The 20,682-nt window shown below is 39.9% G+C and overlaps 5 non-coding genes across 5 annotated transcripts; 4 read left to right on the top strand and 1 right to left on the bottom strand.

Moving 5' to 3' along the window:
• The first annotated feature begins 11,235 nt into the window (after positions 1–11,235).
• Positions 11,236–11,399, top strand: LOC134998106 (U1 spliceosomal RNA). Its single transcript, XR_010200430.1, has one exon. It is a non-coding gene; the product is annotated as a U1 spliceosomal RNA (small nuclear RNA).
• A 59-nt stretch (positions 11,400–11,458) lies between these two features.
• Positions 11,459–11,575, top strand: LOC134998090 (U5 spliceosomal RNA). Its single transcript, XR_010200413.1, has one exon. It is a non-coding gene; the product is annotated as a U5 spliceosomal RNA (small nuclear RNA).
• Positions 11,576–11,849: 274 nt separating this feature from the next.
• Positions 11,850–11,965, top strand: LOC134998086 (U5 spliceosomal RNA). Its single transcript, XR_010200410.1, has one exon. It is a non-coding gene; the product is annotated as a U5 spliceosomal RNA (small nuclear RNA).
• A 275-nt stretch (positions 11,966–12,240) lies between these two features.
• Positions 12,241–12,356, top strand: LOC134998089 (U5 spliceosomal RNA). Its single transcript, XR_010200412.1, has one exon. It is a non-coding gene; the product is annotated as a U5 spliceosomal RNA (small nuclear RNA).
• A 5,382-nt stretch (positions 12,357–17,738) lies between these two features.
• Positions 17,739–17,812, bottom strand: TRNAN-AUU (transfer RNA asparagine (anticodon AUU)). Its single transcript has one exon. It is a non-coding gene; the product is annotated as a tRNA-Asn (tRNA).
• Positions 17,813–20,682: the final 2,870 nt, after the last annotated feature.

Here is a 20,682-nt window from a genome sequence, read left to right as displayed (position 1 = left end):
AATACAGCTTTTCCTTGCCGATATCTCTCTTTTGCAAAGAGATAGGCATTGGAAAATTCAGGGCTATAACGTGTAGATGAAGCACTAATAGGAGGCTTTAAAATTTTCATTCTAGTGTCCTTCGTTTGGGAGAAACATGCAAAGGTACAATACAGCTTTTCCTTGCCGATATCTCTCTTTTGCAAAGAGATAGGCATTGGAAAATTCAGGGCTATAACGTGTAGATGAAGCACTAACAGGAGGCTTTAAAATTTTCATTCTAGTGTCTTTCGTTTGGGAGAAAAATGCAAAGGTACAATACAGCTTTTCCTTGCCAATATCTCTCTTTTGCAAAGAGCTAGGCATTGGAAAATTCAGGGCTATAACGTGTAGATGAAGCACTAACAGGAGGCTTTAAAATTTTCATTCTAGTGTCTTTCGTTTGGGAGAAAAATGCAAAGGTACAATACAGCATTTCCTTGCCGATATCTCTCTTTTGCAAAGAGATAGGCTTTGGAAAATTCAGGGCTATTACGTGTAGATGAAGCACTAAAAGGAGGCTTTAAAATTTTCATTCTAGTGTCTTTCGTTTGGGAGAAAAATGTAAAAGTACAATGCAGCTTTTCCTTGCCGATATCTCTCTTTTGCAAAGAGATAGGCATTGGAAAATTCAGGGCTATAACGTGTAGATGAAGCACTAACAGGAGGCTTTAAAATTTTCATTCTAGTGTCTTTCGTTTGGGAGAAAAATGTAAAAGTACAATGCAGCATTTCCTTGCCGATATCTCTCTTTTGCAAAGAGATAGGCATGAGAAAATTCAGGGCTATAACGTGTATATGAAGCACTAACAGGAGGCTTTAAAATTTTCATTCTAGTGTCTTTCGTTTGGGAGAAAAATGCAAAGGTACAATACAGCTTTTCCTTGCCGATATCTCTCTTTTGCTAAGAGATAGGCATTGGAAAATTCAGGGCTATAACGTGTAGATGAAGCACTAACAGGAGGCTTTAAAATTTTCATTCTAGTGTCCTTCGTTTGGGAGAAAAATGCAAAGGTACAATACAGCTTTTCCTTGCCGATATCTCTCTTTTGCAAAGAGATAGGCATTGGAAAATTCAGGGCTATAACGTGTAGATGAAGCACTAATAGGAGGCTTTAAAATTTTCATTCTAGTGTCCTTCGTTTGGGAGAAAAATGCAAAGGTACAATACAGCTTTTCCTTGCCGATATCTCTCTTTTGCAAAGAGATAGGCATTGGAAAATTCAGGGCTATAACGTGTAGATGAAGCACTAACAGGAGGCTTTAAAATTTTCATTCTAGTGTCTTTCGTTTGGGAGAAAAATGCAAAGGTACAATACAGCTTTTCCTTGCCGATATCTCTCTTTTGCAAAGAGCTAGGCATTGGAAAATTCAGGGCTATAACGTGTAGATGAAGCACTAACAGTAGACTTTAAAATTTTCATTCTAGTGTCTTTCGTTTGGGAGAAAACTGCAAAGGTACAATACAGCTTTTCCTTGCCAATATCTCTCTTTTGCAAAGAGCTAGGCATTGGAAAATTCAGGGCTATAACGTGTAGATGAAGCACTAACAGGAGGCTTTAAAATTTTCATTCTAGTGTCTTTCGTTTGGGAGAAAAATGCAAAGGTACAATACAGTTTTTCCTTGCCGATATCTCTCTTTTGCAAAGAGATAGGCATTGGAAAATTCAGGGCTATAACGTTTAGATGAAGCACTAACAGGAGGCTTTACAATTTTCATTCTAGTGTCTTTCGTTTGGGAGAAAAATGCAAAGGTACAATACAGCTTTTCCTTGCCGATATCTCTCTTTTGCAAAGAGATAGGCATTTGAAAATTCAGGGCTATAACGTGTAGATGAAGCACTAACAGGAGGCTTTAAAATTTTCATTCTAGTGTCCTTCGTTTGGGAGAAAAATGCATAGGTACATTACAGCTTTTCCTTGCCGATATCTCTCTTTTGCAAAGAGATAGGCATTGGAAAATTCAGGGCTATAACGTGTAGATGAAGCACTAACAGGAGGCTTTAAAATTTTCATTCTAGTGTCTTTCGTTTGGGAGAAAAATGCAAAGGTACAATACAGCTTTTCCTTGCCAATATCTCTCTTTTGCAAAGAGCTAGGCATTGGAAAATTCAGGGCTATAACGTGTAGATGAAGCACTAACAGGAGGCTTTAAAATTTTCATTCTAGTGTCTTTCGTTTGGGAGAAAAATGCAAAAGTACAATGCTGCTTTTCCTTGCCGATATCTCTCTTTTGCAAAGAGATAGGCATTGGAAAATTCAGGGCTATAACGTGTAGATGAAGCACTAACAGGAGGCTTTAAAATTTTCATTCTAGTGTCTTTCGTTTGGGAGAAAAATGCAAAAGTACAATGCTGCTTTTCCTTGCCGATATCTCTCTTTTGCAAAGAGATAGGCATTGGAAAATGCAGGGCTATAACATGTAGATGAAGCACTAACAGGAGGCTTTAAGATTTTCATTCTAGTGTCTTTCGTTTGGGAGAAAAATGCAAAAGTACAATGCTGCTTTTCCTTGCCGATATCTCTCTTTTGCAAAGAGATAGGCATTGGAAAATGCAGGGCTATAACGTGCAGATGAAGCACTAACAGGAGGCTTTAAAATTTTCATTCTAGTGTCTTTCGTTTGGGAGAAAAATGCAAAGGTACAATACAGCTTTTCCTTGCCAATATCTCTCTTTTGCAAAGAGCTAGGCATTGGAAAATGCAGGGCTATAACGTGTAGATGAAGCACTAACAGGAGGCTTTACAATTTTCATTCTAGTGTCTTTCGTTTGGGAGAAAAATGCAAAGGTACAATGCTGCTTTTCCTTGCCGTTATCTCTCTTTTGCAAAGAGATAGGCATTGGAAAATGCAGGGCTATAACGTGTAGATGAAGCACTAACAGGAGGCTTTTAAATTTTCATTCTAGTGTCCTTCGTTTGGGAGAAAAATGCAAAGGTACAATACAGTTTTTCCTTGCCGATATCTCTCTTTTGAAAAGAGATAGGCATTGGAAAATTCAGGGCTATAACGTGTAGATGAAGCACTAACAGGAGGCTTTAAAATTTTCATTCTAGTATCTTTCGTTTGGGAGAAAAATGCAAAGGTACAATACAGCTTTTCCTTACCAATATCTCTCTTTTGCAAAGAGCTAGGCATTGGAAAATTCAGGGCTATAACGTGTAGATGAAGCACTAACAGGAGGCTTTAAAATTTTCATTCTAGTGTCTTTCGTTTGGGAGAAAAATGCAAAAGTACAATGCAGCTTTTCCTTGCCGATATCTCTCTTTTGCAAAGAGATAGGCATTGGAAAATGCAGGGCTATAACGTGTAGATGAAGCACTAACAGTAGGCTTTAAAAATTTCATTCTAGTGTCTTTCGTTTGGGAGAAAAATGCAAAGGTACAATACAGCTTTTCCTTGCCGATATCTCTCTTTTGCAAAGAGATAGGCATTGGAAAATGCAGGGCTATAACGTGTAGATGAAGCACTAACAGTAGGCTTTAAAAATTTCATTCTAGTGTCTTTCGTTTGGGAGAAAAATGCAAAGGTACAATACAGCTTTTCCTTGCCGATATCTCTCTTTTGCAAAGAGATAGGCATTGGAAAATTCAGGGCTATAACGTGTAGATGAAGCACTAACAGGAGGCTTTAAAATTTTCATTCTAGTGTCTTTCGTTTGGGAGAAAAATGCAAAGGTACAATACAGCATTTCCTTGCCGATATCTCTCTTTTGCAAAGAGATAGGCATTGGAAAATTCAGGGCTATTACGTGTAGATGAAGCACTAAAAGGAGGCTTTAAAATTTTCATTCTAGTGTCTTTCGTTTGGGAGAAAAATGTAAAAGTACAATGCAGCTTTTCCTTGCCGATATCTCTCTTTTGCAAAGAGATAGGCATTGGAAAATTCAGGGCTATAACGTGTAGATGAAGCACTAACAGGAGGCTTTAAAATTTTCATTCTAGTGTCTTTCGTTTGGGAGAAAAATGCAAAGGTACAATACAGCATTTCCTTGCCGATATCTCTCTTTTGCAAAGAGATAGGCATTGGAAAATTCAGGGCTATTACGTGTAGATGAAGCACTAAAAGGAGGCTTTAAAATTTTCATTCTAGTGTCTTTCGTTTGGGAGAAAAATGCAAAGGTACAATACAGCTTTTCCTTGCCGATATCTCTCTTTTGCAAAGAGATAGGCATTGGAAAATTCAGGGCTATAACGTGTAGATGAAGCACTAACAGGAGGCTTTAAAATTTTCATTCTAGTGTCCTTCGTTTGGGAGAAAAATGCAAAGGTACAATACAGCTTTTCCTTGCCAATATCTCTCTTTTGCAAAGAGCTAGGCATTGGAAAATTCAGGGCTATAACGTGTAGATGAAGCACTAACAGGAGGCTTTAAAATTTTCATTCTAGTGTCTTTCGTTTGGGAGAAAAATGCAAAGGTACAATACAGCATTTCCTTGCCGATATCTCTCTTTTGCAAAGAGATAGGCATTGGAAAATTCAGGGCTATTACGTGTAGATGAAGCACTAAAAGGAGGCTTTAAAATTTTCATTCTAGTGTCTTTCGTTTGGGAGAAAAATGTAAAAGTACAATGCAGCTTTTCCTTGCCGATATCTCTCTTTTGCAAAGAGATAGGCATTGGAAAATTCAGGGCTATAACGTGTAGATGAAGCACTAACAGGAGGCTTTAAAATTTTCATTCTAGTGTCTTTCGTTTGGGAGAAAAATGTAAAAGTACAATGCAGCTTTTCCTTGCCGATATCTCTCTTTTGCAAAGAGATAGGCATTGGAAAATTCAGGGCTATAACGTGTATATGAAGCACTAACAGGAGGCTTTAAAATTTTCATTCTAGTGTCTTTCGTTTGGGAGAAAAATGCAAAGGTACAATACAGCTTTTCCTTGCCGATATCTCTCTTTTGCTAAGAGATAGGCATTGGAAAATTCAGGGCTATAACGTGTAGATGAAGCACTAAAAGGAGGCTTTAAAATTTTCATTCTAGTGTCCTTCGTTTGGGAGAAAAATGCAAAGGTACAATAAAGCTTTTCCTTGCCGATATCTCTCTTTTGCAAAGAGATAGGCATTGGAAAATTCAGGGCTATAACGTGTAGATGAAGCACTAATAGGAGGCTTTAAAATTTTCATTCTAGTGTCCTTCGTTTGGGAGAAAAATGCAAAGGTACAATACAGCTTTTCCTTGCCGATATCTCTCTTTTGCAAAGAAATAGGCATTGGAAAATTCAGGGCTATAACGTGTAGATGAAGCACTAACAGGAGGTTTTAAAATTTTCATTCTAGTGTCTTTCGTTTGGGAGAAAAATGCAAAGGTACAATACAGCTTTTCCTTGCCGATATCTCTCTTTTGCAAAGAGCTAGGCATTGGAAAATTCAGGGCTATAACGTGTAGATGAAGCACTAACAGTAGACTTTAAAATTTTCATTCTAGTGTCTTTCGTTTGGGAGAAAAATGCAAAGGTACAATACAGCTTTTCCTTGCCAATATCTCTCTTTTGCAAAGAGCTAGGCATTGGAAAATTCAGGGCTATAACGTGTAGATAAAGCACTAACAGGAGGCTTTAAAATTTTCATTCTAGTGTCTTTCGTTTGGGAGAAAAATGCAAAAGTACAATGCTGCTTTTCCTTGCCGATATCTCTCTTTTGCAAAGAGATAGGCATTGGAAAATTCAGGGCTATAACGTGTAGATGAAGCACTAACAGGAGGCTTTAAAATTTTCATTCTAGTGTCCTTCGTTTGGGAGAAAAATGCAAAGGTACAATACAGCTTTTCCTTGCCAATATCTCTCTTTTGCAAAGAGCTAGGCATTGGAAAATTCAGGGCTATAACGTGTAGATGAAGCACTAACAGGAGGCTTTAAAATTTTCATTCTAGTGTCTTTCGTTTGGGAGAAAAATGCAAAGGTACAATACAGCATTTCCTTGCCGATATCTCTCTTTTGCAAAGAGATAGGCATTGGAAAATTCAGGGCTATTACGTGTAGATGAAGCACTAAAAGGAGGCTTTAAAATTTTCATTCTAGTGTCTTTCGTTTGGGAGAAAAATGTAAAAGTACAATGCAGCTTTTCCTTGCCGATATCTCTCTTTTGCAAAGAGATAGGCATTGGAAAATTCAGGGCTATAACGTGTAGATGAAGCACTAACAGGAGGCTTTAAAATTTTCATTCTAGTGTCTTTCGTTTGGGAGAAAAATGTAAAAGTACAATGCAGCTTTTCCTTGCCGATATCTCTCTTTTGCAAAGAGATAGGCATTGGAAAATTCAGGGCTATAACGTGTATATGAAGCACTAACAGGAGGCTTTAAAATTTTCATTCTAGTGTCTTTCGTTTGGGAGAAAAATGCAAAGGTACAATACAGCTTTTCCTTGCCGATATCTCTCTTTTGCTAAGAGATAGGCATTGGAAAATTCAGGGCTATAACGTGTAGATGAAGCACTAAAAGGAGGCTTTAAAATTTTCATTCTAGTGTCCTTCGTTTGGGAGAAAAATGCAAAGGTACAATACAGCTTTTCCTTGCCGATATCTCTCTTTTGCAAAGAGATAGGCATTGGAAAATTCAGGGCTATAACGTGTAGATGAAGCACTAATAGGAGGCTTTAAAATTTTCATTCTAGTGTCCTTCGTTTGGGAGAAAAATGCAAAGGTACAATACAGCTTTTCCTTGCCGATATCTCTCTTTTGCACAGAAATAGGCATTGGAAAATTCAGGGCTATAACGTGTAGATGAAGCACTAACAGGAGGCTTTAAAATTTTCATTCTAGTGTCTTTCGTTTGGGAGAAAAATGCAAAGGTACAATACAGCTTTTCTTTGCCGATATCTCTCTTTTGCAAAGAGCTAGGCATTGGAAAATTCAGGGCTATAACGTGTAGATGAAGCACTAACAGTAGACTTTAAAATTTTCATTCTAGTGTCTTTCGTTTGGGAGAAAAATGCAAAGGTACAATACAGCTTTTCCTTGCCAATATCTCTCTTTTGCAAAGAGCTAGGCATTGGAAAATTCAGGGCTATAACGTGTAGATAAAGCACTAACAGGAGGCTTTAAAATTTTCATTCTAGTGTCTTTCGTTTGGGAGAAAAATGCAAAAGTACAATGCTGCTTTTCCTTGCCGATATCTCTCTTTTGCAAAGAGATAGGCATTGGAAAATTCAGGGCTATAACGTGTAGATGAAGCAATAACAGGAGGCTTTAAAATTTTCATTCTAGTGTCCTTCGTTTGGGAGAAAAATGCAAAGGTACAATACAGCTTTTCCTTGCCAATATCTCTCTTTTGCAAAGAGCTAGGCATTGGAAAATTCAGGGCTATAACGTGTAGATGAAGCACTAACAGGAGGCTTTAAAATTTTCATTCTAGTGTCTTTCGTTTGGGAGAAAAATGCAAAGGTACAATACAGCATTTCCTTGCCGATATCTCTCTTTTGCAAAGAGATAGGCATTGGAAAATGCAGGGCTATAACGTGTAGATGAAGCACTAACAGGAGGCTTTTAAATTTTCATTCTAGTGTCCTTCGTTTGGGAGAAAAATGCAAAGGTACAATACAGTTTTTCCTTGCCGATATCTCTCTTTTGAAAAGAGATAGGCATTGGAAAATTCAGGGCTATAACGTGTAGATGAAGCACTAACAGGAGGCTTTAAAATTTTCATTCTAGTGTCTTTCGTTTGGGAGAAAAATGCAAAAGTACAATGCAGCTTTTCCTTGCCGATATCTCTCTTTTGCAAAGAGATAGGCATTGGAAAATGCAGGGCTATAACGTGTAGATGAAGCACTAACAGTAGGCTTTAAAAATTTCATTCTAGTGTCTTTCGTTTGGGAGAAAAATGCAAAAGTACAATGCAGCTTTTCCTTGCCGATATCTCTCTTTTGCAAAGAGATAGGCATTGGAAAATTCAGGGCTATAACGTGTAGATGAAGCACTAATAGGAGGCTTTAAAATTTTCATTCTAATGTCCTTCGTTTGGGAGAAAAATGCAAAGGTACAATACAGCTTTTCCTTGCCGATATCTCTCTTTTGCAAAGAGATAGGCATTGGAAAATTCAGGGCTATAACATGTAGATGAAGCACTAACAGGAGGCTTTAAAATTTTCATTCTAGTGTCTTTCGTTTGGGAGAAAAATGCAAAGGTACAATACAGCTTTTCCTTGCCGATATCTCTCTTTTGCAAAGAGATAGGCATTGGAAAATTCAGGGCTATAACGTGTAGATGAAGCACTAACAGGAGGCTTTAAAATTTTCATTCTAGTGTCCTTCGTTTGGGAGAAAAATGCAAAGGTACAATACAGCTTTTCCTTGCCGATATCTCTCTTTTGCAAAGAGATAGGCATTGGACAAATTCAGGGCTATAACGTGTAGATGAAGCACTAACAGGAGGCTTTAAAATTTTCATTCTAGTGTCTTTCGTTTGGGAGAAAAATGCAAAGGTACAATACAGCTTTTCCTTGCCGATATCTCTCTTTTGCAAAGAGCTAGGCATTGGAAAATTCAGGGCTATAACGTGTAAATGAAGCACTAACAGGAGGCTTTAAAATTTTCATTCTAGTGTCTTTCGTTTGGGAGAAAAATGCAAAGGTACAATACAGCTTTTCCTTGCCAATATCTCTCTTTTGCAAAGAGCTAGGCATTGGAAAATTCAGGGCTATAACGTGTAGATGAAGCACTAACAGGAGGCTTTAAAATTTTCATTCTAGTGTCTTTCGTTTGGGAGAAAAATGCAAAGGTACAATACAGTTTTTCCTTGCCGATATCTCTCTTTTGCAAAGAGATAGGCATTGGAAAATTCAGGGCTATAACGTGTAGATGAAGCACTAACAGGAGGCTTTAAAATTTTCATTCTAGTGTCCTTCGTTTGGGAGAAAAATGCAAAGGTACAATACAGCTTTTCCTTGCCAATATCTCTCTTTTGCAAAGAGCTAGGCATTGGAAAATTCAGGGCTATACCGTGTAGATGAAGCACTAACAGGAGGCTTTTACATTTTCATTCTAGTGTCCTTCGTTTGGGAGAAAAATGCAAAGGTACAATACAGCTTTTCCTTGCCGATATCTCTCTTTTGCAAAGAGCTAGGCATTGGAAAAATCAGGGCTATAACGTGTAGATGAAGCACTAACAGGAGGCTTTAAAATTTTCATTCTAGTGTCTTTCGTTTGGGAGAAAAATGCAAAGGTACAATACAGTTTTTCCTTTGCGATATCTCTCTTTTGCAAAGAGATAGGCATTGGAAAATTCAGGGCTATAACGTGTAGATGAAGCACTAACAGGAGGCTTTAAAATTTTCATTCTAGTGTCCTTCGTTTGGGAGAAAAATGCAAAGGTACAATACAGCTTTTCCTTGCCAATATCTCTCTTTTGCAAAGAGATAGGCATTGGAAAATTCAGGGCTATAACGTGTAGATGAAGCACTAATAGGAGGCTTTAAAATTTTCATTCTAGTGTCCTTCGTTTGGGAGAAAAATGCAAAGGTACAATACAGCTTTTCCTTGCCGATATCTCTCTTTTGCAAAGAGATAGGCATTGGAAAATTCAGGGCTATAACGTGTAGATGAAGCACTAACAGGAGGCTTTAAAATTTTCATTCTAGTGTCTTTCGTTTGGGAGAAAAATGCAAAGGTACAATACAGCTTTTCCTTGCCGATATCTCTCTTTTGCAAAGAGATAGGCATTTGAAAATTCAGGGCTATAACGTATAGATGAAGCACTAACAGGAGGCTTTAAAATTTTCATTCTAGTGTCCTTCGTTTGGGAGAAAAATGCAAAGGTACAATACAGCTTTTCCTTGCCGATATCTCTCTTTTGCAAAGAGATAGGCATTGGAAAATTCAGGGCTATAACGTGTAGATGAAGCACTAATAGGAGGCTTTAAAATTTTCATTCTAGTGTCCTTCGTTTGGGAGAAAAATGCAAAGGTACAATACAGCTTTTCCTTGCCGATATCTCTCTTTTGCAAAGAGATAGGCATTGGAAAATTCAGGGCTATAACGTGTAGATGAAGCACTAACAGGAGGCTTTAAAATTTTCATTCTAGTGTCTTTCGTTTGGGAGAAAAATGCAAAGGTACAATACAGCTTTTCCTTGCCGATATCTCTCTTTTGCAAAGAGCTAGGCATTGGAAAATTCAGGGCTATAACGTGTAGATGAAGCACTAATAGGAGGCTTTAAAATTTTCATTCTAATGTCCTTCGTTTGGGAGAAAAATGCAAAGGTACAATACAGCTTTTCCTTGTCGATATCTCTCTTTTGCAAAGAGATAGGCATTGGAAAATTCAGGGCTATAACGTGTATATGAAGCACTAACAGGAGGCTTTAAAATTTTCATTCTAGTGTCTTTCGTTTGGGAGAAAAATGCAAATGTACAATACAGCTTTTCCTTGCCGATATCTCTCTTTTGCAAAGAGCTAGGCATTGGAAAATTCAGGGCTATAACGTGTAGATGAAGCTCTAACAGTAGACTTTAAAATTTTCATTCTAGTGTCTTTCGTTTGGGAGAAAAATGCAAAGGTACAATACAGCTTTTCCTTGCCAATATCTCTCTTTTGCAAAGAGCTAGGCATTGGAAAATTCAGGGCTATAACGTGTAGATGAAGCACTAACAGGAGGCTTTAAAATTTTCATTCTAGTGTCTTTCGTTTGGGAGAAAAATGCAAAGGTACAATACAGCTTTTCCTTGCCGATATCTCTCTTTTGCAAAGAGATAGGCATTGGAAAATTCAGGGCTATAACGTGTAGATGAAGCACTAACAGGAGGCTTTAAAATTTTCATTCTAGTGTCTTTCGTTTGGGAGAAAAATCAGCTTGAATGCTTCAGGGGCTGGGGCATAGCCAACATGAGCCCCACACCGAAGGAGGGTGGAGGTGTTTAATGCAAACTAGGGGTCAGACAAGCGCCGCAAAAGGCCACCATGCCCTGCACGCACCTTTTCTGTTTTCATATGCAGACGAGGGTTGAAGCCAACTTTGACCCACTGCTTGGATGACATCACCATATGCAAATCCATCTGCGGCAGGCCTTCCCCCAGGAATGCTTGCACTAGTTGTTGCATTTGGTTTGTTGTTTGGGGGTGCTTCAGTATTAGGCAGCCTTCTGCCCTCCCATGTTCATCTGAAAATATGTGTTCTCCCTGCAGTTGTTGTCCCCAGATGAGAGTTCCCTTGTGCTGCCTCAGTTGAATCTCCTTAACTTGACAGAGATGTGCCTGAGCAGCGGCCCTCCCCAGCTCTATCCCAAATCATACTTATTTTGCATAGGAGATACCATGGTCATGAAGATTATTCTCCCAGGGTGAGGTTCATTCATTGCATTCTGGGTATGCTGACCCCTGTGATTTCCCCAAATGTGGGAAACTCGACTGCTTTATTTGTGGTAGTGGGGGACTGTGTTTGTGTTTTCCTCTGGTCAGCTCTGGTAAAAGTCAGATTTCTTTGTTTCAGAGCCTTGTTCTTCTTTTGAGAGTTCCCTTGTGCTAGTTCTTCAGAACGAACAAATCTTTTGCTTTTTACTAAAGATTTCCGTGGAGAGGAGCAAAACTGAGTTTTATCTCAATTTTTGCATGCCCCGTCTTATTGGGGTTTCTTTTATCAGTTTAAAGATAGAACGAGTGTGCTTTAATGTAAGCTCATTTGCGTAGAAATGACAGTAAATGTTTGTTTCTTTTCAAACAGAACTTTCTTGACTATACTAATTGCTTGAAAGATCTGGGAGCACATGGAAAAGAGTACAAACCATGTTTATAGCAAGGGGAAGCCTGGTGAGAAATCTGCTTTCTTTCTTTCAAATTGGGTGCTCACTTTGAGCTGAATGAGGACTGCTGGCATGGCACTCAGGCGACAGGTAGAATCTTGGTCATGCTGTGGTTTCTCTTCAGAACGAACAAATCTTTCGCCTTTTACTAAAGATTTCCGTGGAGAGGAGCAAAACTGAGTTTTATCTCAATTTTTGCATGCCCCATCTTATTGGGGTTTTATTTTATTGGTTTAAAGATAGAACGAGTGTGCTTTAATGTAAGCTCATTTGCATAGAAATGACAGTAAATGTTTGTTTCTTTTCAAACAGAACTTTCTTGACCACACTAATTGTTTGAAAGATCTGGGAGCACATGGAAAAGAGTACAAACCATGTTTATAGCAAGGGGAAGCCTGGTGAGAAATCTGCTTTCTTTCATTCAAATTGGGTGCTCACTTTGAGCTGAATGAGAACTGCTGGCATGGCACTCAGGCGACAGGTGGAATCTTGGTCATGCTCTGGTTTCTCTTCAGAACTAACAAATATTTCGCCTTTTATTAAAGATTTCCGTGGAGAGGAGCAAAACTGAGTTTTATCTCAATTTTTGCATGCCCCATATTATTGGGGTTTCTTTTATCAGTTTAAAGACAGAACGAGTGTGCTTTCTTGTTAGCTTTAATGTAAGTTTATTTGCATAACAATGACAGTAAATGTTTGTTTCTTTTCAAACAGAACTTTCTTGACCATGCTACTTGCTTGAAAGATCTGGGAGCACATGGAAAACAGTACAAACCATGCAGTATCACAAGAGCCTTTATTTGATCTTTCATGAAGATAGAGCAGAATTGAGGACACGTCAACAATTTCTGCCGAAGGTGGTTCATCTTTCCACATGGTGCCTTTGGCCACTGACACCTTCATTGAGTCAAAGTCTCTGGCTGTGGTCAGAACTTTGAAAATTTATGTCACCAGAACGGTTCAGATTAGGAAAACAGAGGCTCTGTTTGTCCTGTATGCTCCCAACATGATTGGGTGTCCTGCTTCCATGCAGACCATTATGCGCTGGATCTGTGGTAAAATTCAGCATGCTCATTCCACGGCAGGATTGCCGTTACTGAATTAGGTGAAGACCCATTCTACTAGAAAGGTGGGTTCATCCTGGGCAGCTGGTCGGGGAGTCTCGGCATTGCAACTTTGCCGAGCAGCTATTTAGTAAACACTTTTGCTAAGTTTTACAAGTTTGATACCTTGGCTGATGATAACCTCAAGTTGGGTCATTCGGTGCTGCAGAGTCGTACGCACTCTCCCACCCGTTCAAGAGCTTTGGTATAACCCCATGGTTCTTAATGTGACCCCAGCATCCTCTAGGTCGTATGAGAAAATAGGATTTTAATACCTACCGGTAAATCCTTTTCTCTTAGTACGTAGAGGATGCTGGGCACCCGTCCCAGTCCATACTGTGTCTGCAGTTATTACTTGTGGTTATACACATGTTGTGTTACGGTTCTGGTCAGCTTTTTGCTGCAATTGTTCATGCCGTTGGCTTGTGTTCTGTTGAATGCCACGTTCTGCGGCATGCTTAAGGTGTGAGCTGGTAAGATGCTCACCTTAGTTTAACAATAAATCCTTTCCTCGAAATGTCCGTCTCCCTGGGCACAGTTCCTATAACTGGAGTCTGGAGGAGGGGCATAGAGGGAGGAGCCAGTTCACACCCTTTGAAAGTCTTAAAGTGCCCATGTCTCTTGCGGATCCCGTCTATACCCCATGGTTCTTAATGTGACCCCAGCATCCTCTACGGACTAAGAGAAAAGGATGCCCTTGTGTACTATCCTGACTTCTCCTCCCGTCTGCTTACTTTGTGCCTTCCAACGCACAATGCGAACTACAGGTGGTGCTGCAGGGCCCACACCCTTTTACTTGCCTTACAGAGCAGCTCTGGAGCTGTTACAGTGCCCAGCTGCTGCAAGAAATCAGCATGAATGCTTCAGGGGATGGGGCATGGCCAACATGAGCCCCACACCAAAGGAGGGTGGGGGTGTTTAATGCGAACTAGGGGTCATCCAAGCACTGCAAAAGGCCGCCATGCCCTGCATGCCCCTTTTCTCTTTTTATATGCAGATGAGGGTTCCAGCCAACTTTGGCCCACTGCTTGGATGACATCACCGTATGCAAATCCGTCTGCTGCAGACCTTCCCCCAGGAATGCTGTTACTAGTTGTTGGATATGGTTTGATATTTGATGGTGCTTCAGTATTAGGCAGCCTTCCGCCATCCCATGTTCATCTGAAAAGATGTGGTCTCCCTGCAGTTGTTGTCCCCAGACGAGAGTTCCCTTGTGCTTCCTCAGTTGAATCTCCTTAACTTGACGGGGGAGGGGCTGCCCGAGCTGCCACCCTCCCCAGCCCTATCCCAACTCATACTTATTTTACATATTAGATCTCTTGATCATGAAGATTGTTCTCACAGGGTGAGGTTCATCCATTATATTTTAAAATAGGAAGGTACAAATTACATATTTGAATTGCATCTATGTGCTGGATTCAAATGTCCCCCCCCCTTCCTTTCTCAATTGTGCCCGTCAGCAGCTATTCTAAGGTTGCTGCCAATGGGTGTGACACATTAATTTCTTCTGTGGGGTACACTGGACTCCACAAGGATTCACATTGGGGTGTAGAGTAGGATCTTGATCTGAGGCACCAACCGGCTCAAAGCTTTTGACTGTTCCCAAGAAGCTCAGTGCATTCTCCTCTATAACCCCGCTTCCATGAACAGGGAGCTCAGTTTGTAGTTGGTGCCTTCAGTAGCAGGCCAATTAACAGGGGCCTGCCTCAGGCAGCCTATTCTTAGCTATTAATTTTGACAAGAAAAGAAGAACTTGTTTTATGAGAATCTACAAGGGCTGCAGCAGGCTAGGTCTAATAGACATCTTTACTGCAGCTTCATCACTCCCAGCGGCGCTATATACTCCCGTGCCCTGGTTGCTGGGTCACTGCAGCGGAGGCTCCGGTTTCATCCTAAGGTCAGTCACACACACACCACCCTTCCGGATCACGAGGCCGCTGATGAAGGGGAGCGAGGCCGTAGGGGGTGGGCCGTGTGCGCACTGCGGTGGACACTGATTACTGGGCAGCCGCTCCACTAGCCACCAGGTACAGTTAAGGAGCACAGGTCTGGGGGTTTTTCTCCTATATTAACCCAATTTTGTACTGCCCGCAGCGCATTGTGATAGGTAATAGGGCCTGATTCAGGTTGGATTGCAATCACAATAAGCGATCCAACTGCAAAAATTGCTAAGAGCATACGCATGTGCCTGCATTTTCTGCGGCACCCCGCAGAGAATGTGATCGCCTCTGCCTGTCAATCGGGGTGGGGAAGGGGGGGAGAGGTGGGTCAGCAACACTCCATTTCCAAGTCAGGGATGGAGCGGTGCGGGGGCAAGGCTTCAAAATGGGGTCTGCAACGGAGGAGACACAGGGGGCGTGGTCACAGCGGCTGTATGACATCACATTCAGCCGCTGTGATCACAAAAATGGTGGCGGCTTCCTGCGCGCACATACAGTCTGCACCAGCAGGAGCCTACACCATTTTTTATGATCACGCTGAACTGCAGTGCGACTGCAATTACAGCATGGTCAAGAAGGGAGGCGTCATGCTGGGTGGCCATGCCCTGTCACTGTGCAGGAGCCAGCACCGCTCACACACTAGTCCCCGGGTGCAGCCCCCAACCCCCGGGACACCCGGAGCAACAAAATGTAGATTCAGGCCACCAGGCCACGCCCCTACCTATGAAACCATGCCTCCTTTTTACCATTGCGCTGCTTATCTGCGCGCACTGCATTACAATCTCCCTCGCCACCTCTCTGTGTGTCACCAGTGATAGTGACACCTCTGCCATGCTTGTAGCAGCTGGTCCTAAGATCTACGCCTCAAACCCTGAGTGTTTGCCCTTGTGACTTGTTGATCATCATAGCGAAGCAGATGCTTACAGAAAACTGCAGGGGCTTAGATTGAAAATAAAAAAATTGATGGGTATAAGGTAGAGAGGAGCGGGTTCGGTTCTCCGAGAACCGAATTCCCCACGAACTCCACGTGGTTTACACTGGTCCGAGGCAGGCTTGGTTGTTCCCGCCTGACTCGGAAAACCTGAACAAGGGAAAATGTCATCATCCCGCTGTCGGATTCTCGCGAGATTCGGATTCCATATAAAGAGCTGCGCGTTGCTGCCATTTTTACTCGTGCATTGAAGAGAGAGCGGAGAGGACGTGGCTATGTTCTCTCAGTGGAAATCTCAATATCAGTGCTCAGTATCAGTGGTTACTTATTGCTGCTCAGTAATACTAGTAGTGTGTCTCTCCTGCTCAGTGTCAGTTCTCAGTAGTATCCTCATCAGTGCTCAGTATCACTGCTCATTGTCTTGTGCTGCATTGTGGTGCTCAGCATACTACAGTACATTACTAATAGTCCAGTGCTGCATCTTGCTGCTCAGTGTCAGTTCTAGTATCCTCATCAGTGCTCACTATCACTGCTCATTGCATTGTGGTGTTCTGTATACTACAATAACATAGTAATATAGTAACATAGTTTTTGAGGTTGAATAGAGGCAAATTGCCCATCGTGTTCAACCTGTTTTAAGTTGTGATGATTCTACATACTTGCTGAATAATGTTTTATGACTAGTTAGCTACTATAACTCATGTTACCCCCGGATTAACCATGTTGATATTTTAAGTATTATAACCTTGGATAGCTTTTTCATTCAGAAATGTATCCATTCCTTTTTTAAATCCAATTACAGAGTCCGCCATTACCACCTTCCCTGGCAGGGAATTCCACATCCTGATTGCCCTAACAGTGAAGAAACCTTTCCTCCATTGCGTTCTGAACTTTCCTCCAGTCGCAGCGAGTGACCACGTGTTCTTTTAATAAATAATTCCTCTGATAACTCTTTGTTATGTATCTTTACATATTTGAAGATATTAATAATATCTCCTCTTAGGCACCTCTTTTCTAGTGTATAAATATTCAGCCTAGTAAGTCTTTCCTTATAGTCCAGTACTTTTAGGCCTTTAATCAATTTAGTCTTCAGGATCTCTTACACTTCCATGAGCAGCAGAGTAGTGCAATGGAAGCATGCTGGGCCCATAACCCAGAGGTCGATTGATCGAAACTATCCTCTGCTATGTGCATTTTTTTTTTTATAATTAAAGTAATCAAAAACTGGGATTGATATTTTGGCTCTTTTATTTTTACTTAAAGTACAATAACTTTTATCATTTTAATTTGTTTTAATAGTATATTGACAGCATTGTTTTCTTTAAAAAATCCACTTAATTTTCTTTACCCTATTACTGAAATGGTAATTGACAAAAACAAACTACATTGTCACCAGAAGAGCAATGCAAAATGTACAAGTGATATATGAAAATCATCTTCCATCTTGAATTTCAATGATGCATTGGGACAACAATTTGTGAGAAACATCTTCACCCACAAAGAAAGATTTTCTTAATTCCTTACCTGTGTGCTGATTAGATATCACCTTGTTTTCACATTAAACAGACTTCCCCGTGAGGAAGCAGCAAGGATGCAGTGACGTTTCCTGGTGTCAACCTGTATTATTTCAGTAGACATTGAAATGAGGATGCATCTTTGATGCCTTTCCAATGAAGCAAGTTTATTTCAGTAATAGGTGAAAAACCATTCCTACAAAGGTGTTAATCAGAGACTTGGCTTTGTGGACACTTTTCAGAGAGCAAATTTGTTAGCATAAACATAAAATCAGAAAATGAAGAGCTGTTTAATCACTCAATTGGACTTTTCTGCCAGCATATTTTTTTTCTCTGCAACCCACTGCTAAATTGTGCTTCCTAGCTGTTTTTTTATAAAATCACTTAATCAAATCTAACTCTGATTACATCAGAGAAGGCCAGGTACCCTACACCATAAGGGGGGTTTTTGAAATTTTGACTTGTCTACTTAAAGATCACCAAAATCTGATTACAAGGTCAATTACATCCCTGGGTGGGATTGAACCACCAACCTTTTGGTTAATAGCCAAACATGCTAACCGATTGCGCCACAGAGACACCTTGCAAAAGTCAATACTGACAAAGGCTAATAATCATTCATCTAGAACGTTTCCTAGAAAAACTTTAAAAAGTCAATAATCTGGAGAATTTTTGTAAGAAACACATTGGTACTTTCCCATGATGAGTGAGTGCTTCAGGATTTCTTGCACTTACATGGGCTATTAACCAAAAGGTTGGTGGTTCAATCCCACCCAGGGATGTAATTGACCTTGTCATCAGATTTTGGTGATCTTTAAGTAGACAAGTCAAAATTTCAAACCCCCTCTTATGGTGTAGGGTACCTGGCCTTCTCTGACGTAATCAGAGTTAGATTTAATTAAGTGATTTTATAAAAAACAGCTAGGAAGCACAATTTAGCAGTGGGTTGCAGAGAAAAAAATAACATTTTAAACCTACCGGTAATTTTTTTTTCTCGTAGTCCGTAGAGGATGATGGGGACTCCGTAAGGACCATGGGGGATAGACGGGCTCCGCAGCAGACATGGGCACTTTAAGAAAGACTTTAGATCTGGGTGTGCACTGGCTCCTCCCTCTATGCCCCTCCTCCATACCTCAGTTAGAGAAACTGTGCCCAGAGGAGACAGACAGTTCGAGGAAAGGATTTTTGTTAATCCAAGGTCAAGATTCATACCAGCCACACCAATCACACCGTATAACTTGTGATATACTACCCAGTTAACAGTATGAATCAAATCTAACTCTGATTACATCAGAGAAGGCCAGGTACCCTACACCATAACAGGGGTTTTCGAAATTTTGACTTGTCTACTTAAAGATCAACAAAATCTGATTACAAGTTCAATTACGTCCCTGGGTGGGATTGAACCACCAACCTTTTGGTTAATAGCCGTACACACTAACTGATTGCGCCACAGCGAAACTTTGCAAAAGTACATACTGACAAAGGCTAATAAGCATTCATCTAGAACGATTCCTAGAAAAACTTTAAAAAGTCAATAATCTGGAGAGTTTTTGTAAGATGTTTCTTCCAGCAACCAATGAAGAAACACATTGGTACTTTCGCATGATGAGTGAGTGCTTCAGGATCTCTTGCACTTACATGTGCAGCAGAGTACTGTAATGGAAGCATGCTGGGTCCATAACCCAGAGGTAGGCAGATTGAAACTATCCTCTGCTATATGACTTGTCTACTTAAATATTACCAAAATTTGATGACAAGGTCAATTACGTCCCTGGATGGGATTGAACCACCAACCTTTTGATTAATAGCTGAACACACTAACCGATTGCGCCACAGAGACACTTTGCAAAAAGTACATACTGACAAAGACTAATAAGCATTCATCTAGAACGTTTCCTAGAAAAACTTTAAAAAGTCAATAATCTGGAGAGTTTTTGTAAGATGTTTCTTCCAGCAACCAATGAAGAAACACATTGGTACTTTCCCATGATGAGTGAGTGCTTCAGGATCTCTTGCACTTACATGTGCAGCAGAGTACTGCAATGGAAGCATGCTGGGCCCATAACCCAGAGGTAGGCAGATTGAAACTATCCTTTGCTATATGCATTTTTTTTTTGTTCATTAAAGTAATCCAAAACTGGGATTGATATTTTAGCTTTTATTTTTACTTAAAGTACAATAACTTTTACCATTTTAATTTGTTTTAATAGTATATTGACAGTGTTGTTTTCTTTCAAAAATCCAATTAATTTTCTTTACCCGATTATTAAAATGGTAATTGACAAAAACAAACTACATTGTCACCAGAAGAGCAATACAAAATGTACAAGTGATATATTAAAATCATCTTTCCAGCTTGAATTTCAATGATGCATTGGGGCAACGATTTTGTGAGAAACATCTTCACCCTTAAATAAAGATTTTCTTTATTCCTTACCTGTGTGCTAATTAGATATCACCTTGTTTTCACATTAAACAGACTTCCACATGAGAAAGCAGCAAGGATGCAGTGGCGTTAATGTTTCCTGGTGTCAACCTGTATTATTTCAGTAGATATTGAAATGAGGATGCATCTTGCTGCCTTTCCAATGAAGCAAGTTTAATTTAGTAATAGGTGAAAAACCATCCCTACAAATATGTTAATCAGATACTTGGCTTTGTGGACACTTTTCAGAGAACAAATTAGTTAGCATAAAAATAAAGCCAGAAAATGAAGAGCTGTTTAATCACTCAATTGGATTTTTCTGCCAGCATATTTCTTTTTCTCTGCAACCCACTGCTAAATTGTGCTTCCTAGCTGTTTTTTTATAAAATCACTGATTCAAATCTAACTCTGATTACATCAGAGTAGGCCAGGTACCCTACACCATAAGAAGGGGGTTTGAAATTTTGACTTGTCTACTTAAAGATCACCAAAATCTGATAACAAGGTCAATTACATCGTTGGGTGGGATTGAACCACCAACCCTTTGATTAATAACCAAACACACTAACCGATTGCGCCACAGAGACACTTTACAAACATCCATACTGACAAAGGCTAATAAGCATTCATCTAGAACGTTTCCTAGAAAAACTTTAAAAAGTCAATAATCTGGAGAGTTTTTGTAAGATGTTTCTTCCATCAACCAACGAAGAAACACATTGGTACTTTCCCATGATGAGTGAGTGCTTCAGGATCTCTTGCACTTACATGTGCAGCAGAGTACTGCAATGGAAACATGCTGGGCCCATAACCCAGAGGTAGGCAGATTGAAACTATCCTCTGCTATATGCATTTTTTTTTGTTAATTAAAGTAATCCAAAACTGGGATTGATATTTTTGCTCTTTTATTTTTACTTAAAGTACAATAACTTTTACCATTTTAATTTGTTTTAATAGTATATTGACAGTATTGTTTTCTTTCAAAAATCCACTTAATTTTCTTTACCCTATTATTAAAATG

The sequence above is a fragment of the Pseudophryne corroboree genome, unplaced genomic scaffold (assembly GCF_028390025.1).
Source record: "Pseudophryne corroboree isolate aPseCor3 unplaced genomic scaffold, aPseCor3.hap2 scaffold_1475, whole genome shotgun sequence".
NCBI lineage: Eukaryota > Metazoa > Chordata > Amphibia > Anura > Myobatrachidae > Pseudophryne > Pseudophryne corroboree.
The sequence above is the reverse complement of the archived record's forward strand: the minus strand, read 5'-3'. Positions and strand labels throughout refer to the sequence as shown.